Source organism: Salvelinus alpinus, chromosome 12 (genome assembly GCF_045679555.1).
Source record: "Salvelinus alpinus chromosome 12, SLU_Salpinus.1, whole genome shotgun sequence".
NCBI lineage: Eukaryota > Metazoa > Chordata > Actinopteri > Salmoniformes > Salmonidae > Salvelinus > Salvelinus alpinus.
The window spans coordinates 14,367,531-14,380,190 of NC_092097.1; positions in this window are offsets into that span (position 1 = coordinate 14,367,531).

A 12,660-nucleotide genomic window follows, 5' to 3' on the forward strand; every position below is an offset into this window, starting at 1 on the left:
ACGAACAAGAACAACAACAAAAGAACAAGTGGCTATATTAAAGCTAGAGTCATTAATTGAAACAATAACAAAGTGGGACCCCTTCCTCTGTTTTGTTAAAAAGCTGAGGGACAGGCCTGGAGAAATATATAAACTCTTAAATTCATAGACAGGATACAAAGATTAATGATCCATGATATATATATGTCTTTTTTAAATGTAACATTGTTAACAAACATTGAAGTTAAACAAGCTTATATCTTTGGTTCTGATGGGATACGACAGTTGAACTAAGCTCATGAGGCATTTACTGTATAAGTTACACTCCTCAAGAATCAATGGGTAGGCCTACATATTAACTTACAAGTCCAAAAATGGATGTAGCAATTAAGAAATCTAGCTTTAAAACTGTATAGGCCTAAGTGCATATATTGCCTAATACGCTAATGTCAGTACTTTTGTCTTATAATACCACATACGATTGGGAAAAATCCACTTGAAGGCCCCTCGAACTGGGAAACTCATCTATCATCCCCGAGCTCCGACTTCTCCCACATACTGACCTATGAAGTCACCTACTAAACAAATTACCTCAATAACAGCATTTTCATCAGTTAAATGCAACAACAAAACATTATATCAAAGCATTTGAATGCATCCAACTGATATTTACTACATCACAACTTGAAATTACCACATTATGAACACAGCATTAGAGCCTCTCGTTTAATTTCTCATTTTTAGGGGCTTGGCTACTGTCTGACCAACCAGGGTAAGGGTAATGTGGATGATTGTTTTCATTTTGTTGAAGTATTATAAGACAAATTATCCCCACTACCCTGGCCCTGGCTGGTCAGACAGTAGCCTACCCCTGAGAATTTCAAAGCATTCGCATACCTGACCCTTGAAGTCAGATAAAAAATATATATAAATCACTGTAATGGTGCGCCATCTTCTGGGGAAAAATAAGGCCTAAGTGTAATATTGTCTGAGTCTCAATAGTATAAGAATTAAAAAAGTAGAATGAGACCTCTGAGGTAGATATTATTGAGATGCAGACGTTATGGTCATATGACAGCTCGTAGCCTAGTTCCTGGTGACAGACTTTTTGCACCTGTGCTTGTCGAACTGAACAGCTATCTGGAGTTAGATAGAACACAGTAGCTATCTATCTAGCAACCATAGAATGTACTGGTCTTGTTGCTAGATACTATATAGAAGGGACCTTTGCCTCCATTGATTTGCTGAGGGAAACCTACTGTATCATCTTCCCAGAAGTAACTTTTTCAGATACCTACAGAGACTATGTTAGAAAACATCTTCCTACATTTGGAAATGCTAAACCTTCCATGTTTGACAGATGCATAAAAATGTGCCACCTCAGGCAAACTGATATCTCATCTATATGACGCTTTTCAGATGCCATTAAGGAAAAATGGGAGGAAGAGCTAGGCACTGACATTTCTGAAGCAGATTGGGAAGATAGCTTGCAGTATATCCACACCTGCTCAATTAACTCAAGACATTGTCTTATACAATTCAACATCTTCCTACATTGGATATTTCCTGATACCTCCCCTATGTGTGATACAGGTCATGCTGGGGAGGGTACACTACTCCACTGCTTTGCCCTATAATCTAACCTGTATGGTTATTGGTGTGGAATTTTAGGATCCTCTCTGAAGTTCTGGAGACTTTAATTGACCCAGACTCGCTTCTGCAGTAGTAATGGTATTTACTGGTTATGGTTGAAAAAGAAGGGAGATAGAAATAATGGTTGATTAATAGATAGATGGGATAGCCTGAACAGCCTTGAACGGTTCAGGAGTTACTTTTACTGTTGGTGGGTTATTATATGCTAATTTGAATTGTTATAGTTTATAAAGTTTTGGAAATGTTAAAGTTGTTTTAATGTTTGTAGCTGTAATGGTTAAAGAGTAGCTTGGGATTTTAACAAAGCAAATTTGAGAACAAGGCTACCTAAATTCTATCAGTAGCATTTAATCCATGAGATGTTATGCTAATTTATGCAAATTGAAATAATTTATAAAGGTGTTCAAGAATTTCAAGTTTTAAAGTTGGTATTGTAGCTTAATTGGCCAAGGAGCTGGACATTTTTGAATAGCTACCACTGTATTCCTATGGTTCTCATTCAAACCCATGTTAATTAATGCAAATGTAAAATGGTTATAGTTCAAAGAGTATATATTGCATCAAAAAATGGCGCCGACAGAGATGATCGCCTCGCTTCGCGTCCTTAGGAAACTATGCAGTATTTCGTTTTTTAATGTATTATTTCTTACATTGTTACCCCAGGAAATCTTATTACATACAGCCGGGAAGAACTATTGGATATAACAGCGACGTCAATTTTGTTTTCATCCATGTAACAACGGATATATTTTTCACATCCAGTTGGATCCTTGGTACCGTCTACCTTCAGAGTGTACCAAGATTATCCGATTTCTTTAACTATATCCTCAGTGACAATCTTACTCATGAGCCCTATGATTTCATTTTGAATATCGTGTGACGTGTACACTAAGTCGACAAAACATTAAGAACACCTACTCTTTCCATGACATAGGCTGACCAGGTGATTCCAGGTGAAAGCTATGATCCCTTATTGATGTAACATGTTAAATCAACTTCAATTGGTATAGATGAACGTGAGGAAACAGGTTAAAGAAGGATTTTTACGCCTCGAGACAATTGAGACATGGATTGTGCCATTGAGGGTGAATGGGCAAGTGAACTACACCACTTCAAGGAGCCTTCCTTAAATCTCTTCATGACCTACTTGAGCAATCACACTGGGTTCAGGAGATAATATTGTTTTATTTTTAGGATACAATCCCTATGACTTTAATGATCATCGAGAAAATGCAACTGTATTGAATGCCTTTTCTTCTTTAATGATTTGCATAGTTCTGTACATTGTTTGTGTCCAGTTGGATCTAGATTTAGTATTTTGAAAAAAGCAGCGTCTGAGCATTGTCTTGTTTCTCCAGTTATATGGTGGACGCCACAGACCACGAGAAGGTAGAAGCCTCCAGGAATGAGCTACACAATCTGTTGGACAAGCCTTGGCTATAAGGCATCACTGTAAGTCAATTCTGTTGTCAAATCTAATGGTATATCAATTCCAATCTGTGGACAGTCACTGTCAGTCTTTTATAATCTTCTTTGAGTTCTTAAGACCTGATGTTCAGCCCATCGTGGTTAAACTTAAACCATGCCATACATCCAATTACTCCAATCAGACGCCTCAATCATCGCTCCTAATTAGCAATCACAACCTCTAATGGTTTAAGTGACTCAGGCTGAGTGGCATTGGACTAAGTGCTCATTTGTACCCCCGCCAAGGTGTTTTATTACGTTTCAGTTCACAGCCCAGCAGCTTGCTAACTTACAAGACAATGTTTGGACAAGCCGACTCCATTGCCATCTCTGATAGAATGCCAAATAGGGGTTGTCTTTTTCCCCCAACAAAGAAGGTTATGTAATAGCGATATTATAGATTATCTGTCCATAAGGTGTGATGCATCTGCAGTACCAGGGAAATGCAGCCTAGTGGGATTGGCTCTGCTGAGAAATCTGAGTCACAGAGAGAGATCGTCATAAAGCCTGCTTTCAGTCTCCATACACCCACTGACCCCTCTTGCTCTTCTCTTCTCTCTCCTCAGGTCCTAGTGCTTGGCAACAAGAGGGACCTTCCCAGTGTGCTTGACAATAAGCAATTTATCGAAAAGTTGTAAGATGCTCCCATTCCCCCAGTTCAGGAGAAATTTGTGAAATGGGTAAAAATCATGAGAACAGACATGTTAACCTACACTGAGTATACCAAACACTAGGATCACCTTCCTAATATTGAGTTGCAGGTGTTCTTAATGTTTTGTATACTCAGTGTATATATCCTTAATTTGTATGTTGCAGAGAGGTTTATTGCACATAGAATATTCTCTAAACTAACTGGATAATGACGATCTTAACAGTGTAATTAAAATCTTCCCTAGATGAAAGAAATGGCCATAATGTCTGCAGGAATGAACTTGTTTAGCCCATTACTTGCTAACCATTTATCTTGGGCTTCTTTTAGGCACGGCTGGTTGATGTGGGGTTGAAGAGAGAAATGCTCTGCCAGGTCCTTAAAGGCCCAGTGTAGTCAAAAACATGATATACCTGTGTTTTATATATAGTTACACACTATGAGGTTGGAACAATACTGTGAAATTGTGAAAATAATGATAATGCCCTTCTAGTGTAAGAGCTGTTTGAAAAGACTGCCTGAAATTGAAATTTCAGTCTGTTTTGGAGGGATGGAGTTTTGGCCTGCCAGGTGACATCATCATGTGGAACATTAGTTAATAGACCAATAAGAAAGAGAGTTCCAAACCTCTTTGCCCAAAACAGCTAGTTTTCAGTTTTCCCCTCCCCACTCAGACAGTCCTGGCAAAATTCTTGCTTGAGAAATTGCTCTTCGCTAAGAAGCTATTTTTTTTCTTTTTGACCATTTTAATTAAAAACAATCACTAAGGTACTTAATTGTTACCCAGCAATTATTTGATATTGAGATAAAAAAAACGGCTGCATTGGACCTTTAAATGCCTTTTCATCTTAGCATGGTTTAGAAGGACCATTACTTACATAACCCAAGTTAGAACCATTGAACGGTTACAAAAAGAAATGTATTGTATATTTACTTCACCTAGCAGACACTGTTATCCCGTATACAATCAAGGAGGACCTAAATCTATTCAACAACCAAAGAACCCTTAGAAAAAGAAAATAAGGCACTTACTGATTTCATTCTGCAGGAATCTGTCGGCCATCCAGGACATAGGTGAGTAGTAGTATGAGGGAGGAAATGCACACAGTGTCAGCATTTCTAATTCAAATAAGATGGAGTGTTGTGCTTATGCTCATTCTTTATTCTTGTTTGTCCCCTCTGTAATACATAGTAACTTATCTGTTTTACAGTTGTTTCTGGATTTAAAAAATGACTCTGCAATAATGTAATAGCGTATATCTTCTTTCTCCCTCCCTCATCTTCAGATGTCACTCTGCAATGGTTAATCCAACATTCCAAGTCCCGAAGGAGTGAGAGTGAATTCCAGGCCCCAGCCTTCGCTGCTTCTGTGAGTCCTTCTTGCTGCCTCTGTGAAGTGGTTCTCTACCGCCCTGTCTACTCTACTCTCAACCCACCACCACCTTCTGCACCCTGAGCACCGTTTTCAGTAGTCTTCAGTTCACCACTACCACAACACCAACTACTGCTTAGTCTTTCAGTTGTCACAATACTTTGATGTAAGGGTGGACAGTGGAGACCCTACTAGCTAATCATGCCTGTTGTTCCGGTGGAGACGTGCTTCGTGTTTGTGTCCATCCTTTGGTTTTAACGCTACAAACTGGGTTCAGGGAATCTCATGACCTCCCAGTCCATCATATCAGTTTGACCCTGTAGGCATTGGAATCCTGCCTCTTCATTCAGGATCTAGTCCAGTTCACTGTCCCCATTGTGTGTCATTGTAATTGTAACGACCTGGGTGTCGGGGGGTGGGAAATCAGACGCAGGAACAGCAGAGCTTCAATACGGTGATTTTTAATTCCCAACCGGCAAACCAAAATGTCCAACACGGACTTACTGGGTGTCATAAACACCTGTCTATAAACACAGGAGACAAACCCAGTATACAATACAATAAACCACTCCCGAAATCCACAGCTACAGACGAACAATCCCGCACAAAGAAGCCTACGGGCTGGCTGACTAATAAAGCCACACTAATTAACAACTTAACTGAACACAGGTGATACAAATAAACACATAAGGAGGGGGAGGAAAAAGAGTCAGTGGCAGCTAATAGGCCGGTGACGACGACCGCCGAGCGCCACCCGAACGGGAAGGAGAGCCTGCCTCGGTTGAAGTCGTGACAGTAATAATGTTTGATTGTACATTTTGATGGGTTTTGTCAAAACACGTTGTTTGTGTGAATGCCCTTATATGACAAGCTGTAATAGCTATAATGTAAGTTAATTGTTTAGCTGGTCAATGGAAATTATAATGCATTTCATAAAGTGGCTTACAGTTTACATGACAAATGGAAAGTAAGACGGTACGGAATGCTGTAGTCTATGAGCTCAATCTTAAGAGGGGCTGTAGAGCTTTAAGTGCCTTCTGCAAAATCTCTTTAATTTCTGAAAAATAATAGCTTTCCATGCAAGAAGATGATAGTCACACATACAGATATGCTAAACATAGATTTTGACCCAAGTCATGTACTTACTTGTGTTAGTCTTGGGACACCATTGAACTCTGTAGATTCAGAATCACATGTTATTTAATGCACTTTTGTAAAAATGTTTTAGTTTTGAAAATTGCGAAAGAGAAAGTGTTAGTCAGTGATGTAAATAGGAGGTTTAAAGGGTAACCAGAAACACAGTAGTCCTCAACATTTTCTTCAGGAAGAACATATTCTCAGTGTTTTTTTTTGAGTGTCTCACTCTCATGGGTTAGCCTAATCTTGAATATCAAGCTCACAGAGCGTCATCTAATTTAATCAGAAAGCCAGCCAGTGTTACTCATTGAGGAGATTATGGCAGATACGCATTGTGAGGAGAATAACACTATCAGTCTCCCTCATCTGTAGTCTGAGACTGTATGTTTAATATGGATGCCTTATCATCTCTAAGCTTTAGCTTGAATAATTATGCATTTCGTGAAGCCTTATTGATCCAAGGAAAATGCTGCAAGCCTCAAGATGTCACCTGTCTTAATTTGACATGCTGATATACTAAGGAGTCATCATCAGTTACTCACTGCGAATAGACGGCCATTTCTGGAAATGTTCTCAAATCATGACCTTGTGACAAACTATAGATTTTATTCTGTCCCTTGAATAGACATGAATAGATCATTCACTGCACCCAAATCAATGTGAAGAGCTTTTAATACCAAACAACCACTGCTTTTCTGCTTGTACAGTACTAGGTCTTCTGCACCTCATCTAGTTTGCGTGAGGATATCCTCAGTACCTCACATTCTTTGTTCATCTGTTTGCTGTCCCAGACATTTGAAGAGTGACACCATATGGAATGAAAGACTTTGCCCTTTGCCCGCCATGTGAATTTGCATTTGTGTGCAACACCGACAGATTCAACAGCATCATTTGTAAATAAGAAGTTAAGATTTGTAAAGCATTAGCATTAGCAGATAGAATGCTCTGCCGATGTCTGCCGATGTTGATGGTCATTTGATTTCTGTCCACAAGATGGAAGCAAAGTGCTGTGGACGCTGATAGGAGAGGGAACAAGTCACGGTACCATAGCCTACATGTGCAGGCTACTTTCTCCTCCTCCTCTTGAACTTTTCTTAAGCCTAAGAAACATTTTTAGTCCTCAACTTCTTTACACACAAAATATTTTGTCGTTTTCCCAGCACAATATTTTGGAGTAGCCTGTTGGATGAATCTCATGCTTTCTGTGGGCCATCTTGATTGACATGAAAGGGGGATACCTAGTCAGTTGTACAACTGACGGCCTTCAGCTGAAATGTGTCTTCTGCATTTAACCCAAACCTTCTGAATCAGAGAGGTGTGGGGGGCTGCCTTAATCAACATCCACAGCACCCAGGGAACATTGGGTTAATTGCCTTTCTCAGTGGCAGAACAACTGTTTTTTTTACCTTGTCAGCTCAGGGATTTGATCCAGCAAACTTTTGGGTACTGGCCCAACACTCTAACCACTAGGCTATGATCACTCATCCCACAATGGACATTTTGTTGAAAACCTTGGTATTGTGGTCTCTGGATCACACTGGATAATCAACACAACCTGATTCCTTTAATGGCTATCAGCATGATCCCTACATTTTCAACACTCCATCTCTTAAAGATCCAAATGTGTATTTGTTGGTCAGACAGACCGTACAGGCGCTCTGTGGTAAATTTATTTGCGTAGGTACAGCAGACACATTTTGATTTTAAGGTGAGCGTTAAGAGCTCCTGAGTGGCACAGCGGTCTAAGGCACTGCACCTCAGTACTAGAGATGTCACTACAGACCCTGGTTCGATTCCAGGATTTATCACAACCAGCTGTGATTGGGCGGTGCACAATTGGCCTACTGTTGTCTGGGTTTGGCTGGTGTAGATTGTCATGGTAAATAAGAACTTGTTCTTAACAGACTTGCCTAGTTAAATAAAAACTAAATGTCACAGGCCCCTTTCTCCTCACAATGAGTGAAGCTTGGGTGTCTTAGGTTAAGTGTTTCTTACTAAAACATGTTTACCTTGAATTCCATAGGTCTTAAGCAGATTTTGTGTTCAGTGTTTTAATGCATTCCAGCTGTGGCTTCTTACCACAGCAGGCCAGACGTCTCCAACATCTGACCCTCTTGTCACACCAAGCTTATAATATCTGGTCTACAATATCTCCATTCCTAGTTAATTTCGTGGAAAAGTCATCCTTGGAGTACAAGCTGAAATCAGCATCTCCCAGAAATGTGAAGCAATCTCACATATTGGCTCTACACAACCTAAACATCCTGTCTCAGCTGACAGTTACGTGGCTGCATATTTCAATGAAAGGCTACAGCAACCTGTGGAGTTCATAATATACTGTTAACATCTTTCAGCTTTTCATGGCAGAAAATCACTGTCATATAGTACCAGTCAAAAGTTTGGACAAACCTACTCATTCAACGATTTTTCTTTATTTTTTACTATTTTCTACATTGTAGAATAATAGTGAAGACATCAAAACTATGAAATAACACATATGGAATCATGTAGTAACCAAAAAAGTGTATTTTAGATTCTTCAAAGTAGCCACCGTTGCCGTGATGACAGCTTTGCACACGCTTGGCATTCTCTCAACCAGTTTCATGAGGAATTATTTTCCAACAGTCTTGAAGGAGTTCCCACATATGCTGATCACTTGTTGGCTGCTTTTCCTTCACTCTGCAGTCCAACTCATCCCAAACCATCTCAATTGGGTTGAAGTCGGTTGATTGTGAGGGCCAGGTCATCTGATGCAGCACTCCATCACTCTCCTTCTTGGTCAAATAGCACTTACACAGCCTGGAGGTGTGTTGGGTCATTGTCCTGTTGAATAACAAATTATAGTCCCACTAAGCGCAAACCACATGGGATGGCGTATTGCTTCAGAATACTGTGGTAACCATGCTGGTTAAGTGTGCCTTCTAAATAAATCACTGACAGTGTCACCAGCAAACCACCCCACACCATCACACCTCCTCCATGTTTCATGGTGGGAACCACACGTGCAGAGATCATCCGTTCACCTACTCTGTGTCTCACAAAGACACGGCAGTTGGAACCAAAAATCTCTAATTTGTACTCATCAGACTAAAGGACAGATTTCTACCGGTCTAATGTCCATTGCTCGTGTTTCTTGGCCCAAGCAAATCTCTTATTATTATTGGTGTCCTTTAGTAGTGGTTTCTTTGCAGCAATTCAACCATTAAGGCCTGATTCACGAAGTATCCTCTGAACAGTTGATGTTGAGATGTGTCTGTTACTTGAACTCTGTGAAGCATTTATTTGGGCTGCAATTTATGAGGCTGCTAACTCTAATGAACGTATCCGCTGCAGCAGAGGTAACTCATACAGTGGGTGAGTAATTTGTCTGGATTTCCTGGCTCGGGCTCCCGAATGGCGCAGTGGTCTAAGGCACTGCATCTCAGTGCAAGAGGCATCACTTACAGTCCCTGGTTTGATTCCAGGCTGTATCGAATCCGGCCATGATTGGGAGTCCCATAGGTCGGCGCACAATGGGCCAGCATCGTCCGGTGTAGGCCGTAATTGCTATTAAGAATTTCTTCTTAACTGACTTGCCTAGTTAAACAAATGAACTTTTAACAAGGCACACCTGTTAATTGAAACGTATTCCAGGTGACTACGTCATGAAGCTGGTTGAGAGAATGCCAAGAGTGTGCAAAGCTGTCATCAAGGCGAAGGGTTGCTACAGTAACTTGAAGAATCTCAAACATAAAATATATTTTGATTTGTTTTTTTTGATAACTACATAAGTCCAAATGTGTAATTTTATAGTTTTGATCTCTTCACTATTATTATACAATGTAGAAAATAGTAAAAATAAAGAAAAACCCTTGAATGAGTAGGTGTATCAAAACTTTTGACTGGTACTGTAGTTTATTGAAATGAACTGCCAGAGCTAATACTGGGGATAAGCGGACAAGTGCAATGGGTTGCAGGGCAAACTAGGAGGTAATAAAGTGAGTCCTGTTCTCACAGCTGTAAATACAGACCCCTTAGAGAGAAGCCTAGAGTAGTCCAGTCTGTTAACAGACCTCCCTTAATTAATCTAATTTCTTAAATACTGCTTTTTAATGAACAGCTGCTGGGTTTTATTGTACGTGTGAGCAGTACTTAATGTGTGGATGGATTTAGGTGTTTGGTGACGAAGTCCGTGTGTGTGTGTGTGTGTGTGTGTGTGTGTGTGTGTGTGTGTGTGTGTGTGTGTGTGTGTGTGTGTGTGTGTGTGTGTGTGTGTGTGTGTGTGTGTGTGTGTGTGTGTGTGTGTGTGTGTGTGTGTGTGTGTGTGTGTGTGTGTGTGTGTGTGTGAACTTTACGATTATAACGAACGCAGTGAATGACGTCCATTGGTAAGTCCAGTTGAAAATGATGCGTTCCTTTTCGTCAGCAATGGCCCACATACCGCCTGAACTGCAGGGAACCATTGATAAAAGTCTCTAGGTCAGAAGGACTAGAAGTGGGCTGAACCAGGCAGAGATTACAGGTACTTTATCACAGGCAATGTGTTCCAGTGGAGAGATAGTAGTTATTGGGCAGAACTCTGACGGATGGCTTCTGTTATAACGAGAGAACAGACCTGGTATAAATCAGCTCTGCATGGGGCTGCCTGCCATGGCTCTCATGTCCCCGCATAATGAGAAAACATGAGCAATTCATCATGCAATGCTTCTGAATGAGAAGATACTCAGGGTTAAGAGGCCTTTTCACTTAACCTCATCTATATAAGACAGGGGAATATTTGTTTAACTACATAGGATTCTATGAATCATGTTTTGGATAAGAGGGAAGTGAGTCACACCTCCTGTCCTTTATGAATTGTAAACTTGGCCTATAAGCTTAGCACATGACCAGGAGACGAGAGTTTGATGCTTTGGTCAATTCATACACCAGTGAATGTCAGGGTTAAGTCTACTGTATCTTGTTTTAGGGAAGACCCAGATACAGACAGTGTCGAAGTAACTAAATTGTATTACTAGAACAGGGGGCAGGTAAAACGACAGGTCAAGGGTAGGCAGAGGTCAGTAATCCAGATCAGAGTCCAAAAGGTACAGAACGGCAGGCAGTCAGGGTCAGGGCAGGCAGAGGTCAATAATCTAGTGTGGTGGGGCAAGGTACAGGACGGCAGGCAGGCTCAGGTTCAGGGCAGGCAGAATGGTTAAAAAAAACTAGAACACAGGAACTATAGAAAAGACAGGCACAAGGGGAAAACGCTGGTAGGCTTGACGAACAAAACAAACTGGCAACAGACAAATAGAGAACACAGGTATAAATACCCAGGGGATAATGAGGGGAGATGGGAGACACCTGGTGGGGGGTGGAGACAAGCACAATGACAGGTGAAACAGATCAGGGTGTGACATACTGTCTGTAAATTGTCAGCTTTTTCAGTAGAAATAATTGTTATTACCTAAGTCTGCTGTCTCCTGACATAGTTTAGTTCCCTCTCCCCAAAGTACCCTGTACAATATAATTTGACACTTATATGAGACAGTAATATGGGAAGCTTTACTTCACTCAGCCTCCAGACAGTGTAGCATACATATATCACTGCTTTTTATTTTGCCTTGTGATTAATTTCACTCCAAGTCTGTGCAACGCTGTGAAAAGGAGAGGTAGTCTCACAAATCTAACCTAAGTGCTCAAATTCCCTGTGAATCGTCTCTTCGTCTTTTTAGTGAGAAAAGCTTTTATTTCATTTTACCAAGACAGACACGGTCTCAATTTGATAACACATGGACCTGAATTCTCCCCTGTGAGAACAAACCATCAGACAATTCCCCCTCTTGGTCTCTTCCCTCTGAAGCATTTACAGCAACAGTATCCATCTATCGCTTTCCTTTTTATCTGTCATAAACACATATTTCTCTCTCTCTCTCTGTTTTTGTGGGTACTCACTTAAATATATCTATATCTATATTATATCTTATACCTCACTTAATATCTAGCTTACTATAAATTGCACAACGCTCACATTACATAGTGCAGTCCATCGAATCTCTATGAAATGACAAGTTTGAGGCCCCACACTATGTTTGAGGGTTTACGTTCACTGTCACCTGGAATGGAAATGGAAACAGTGTCACTCTGTAATGGAAACAGTGTGACTCTACTCGTCATGTTTTTCGTTCATTTGGACAAATAGTGGGGGTGGGATGTTTCATCAGACTCATGTTTGACACAGCCAAACCACACTATGAGACAGCAGGGAATCCTCCCTGGGGAGGGGAACATTACAACCTTCACAATTGATGACAAGTTTATGTTTAGGTCACTTCTTAAAAGGAAAAGAAATTGAGGAGGGTGGTGCAATGAACAAGAAAATGTGTTAACCTTTCCTCTAATAAACTACTGATCAAGATTGATCAATCTTCAAAATTCCTAGAAT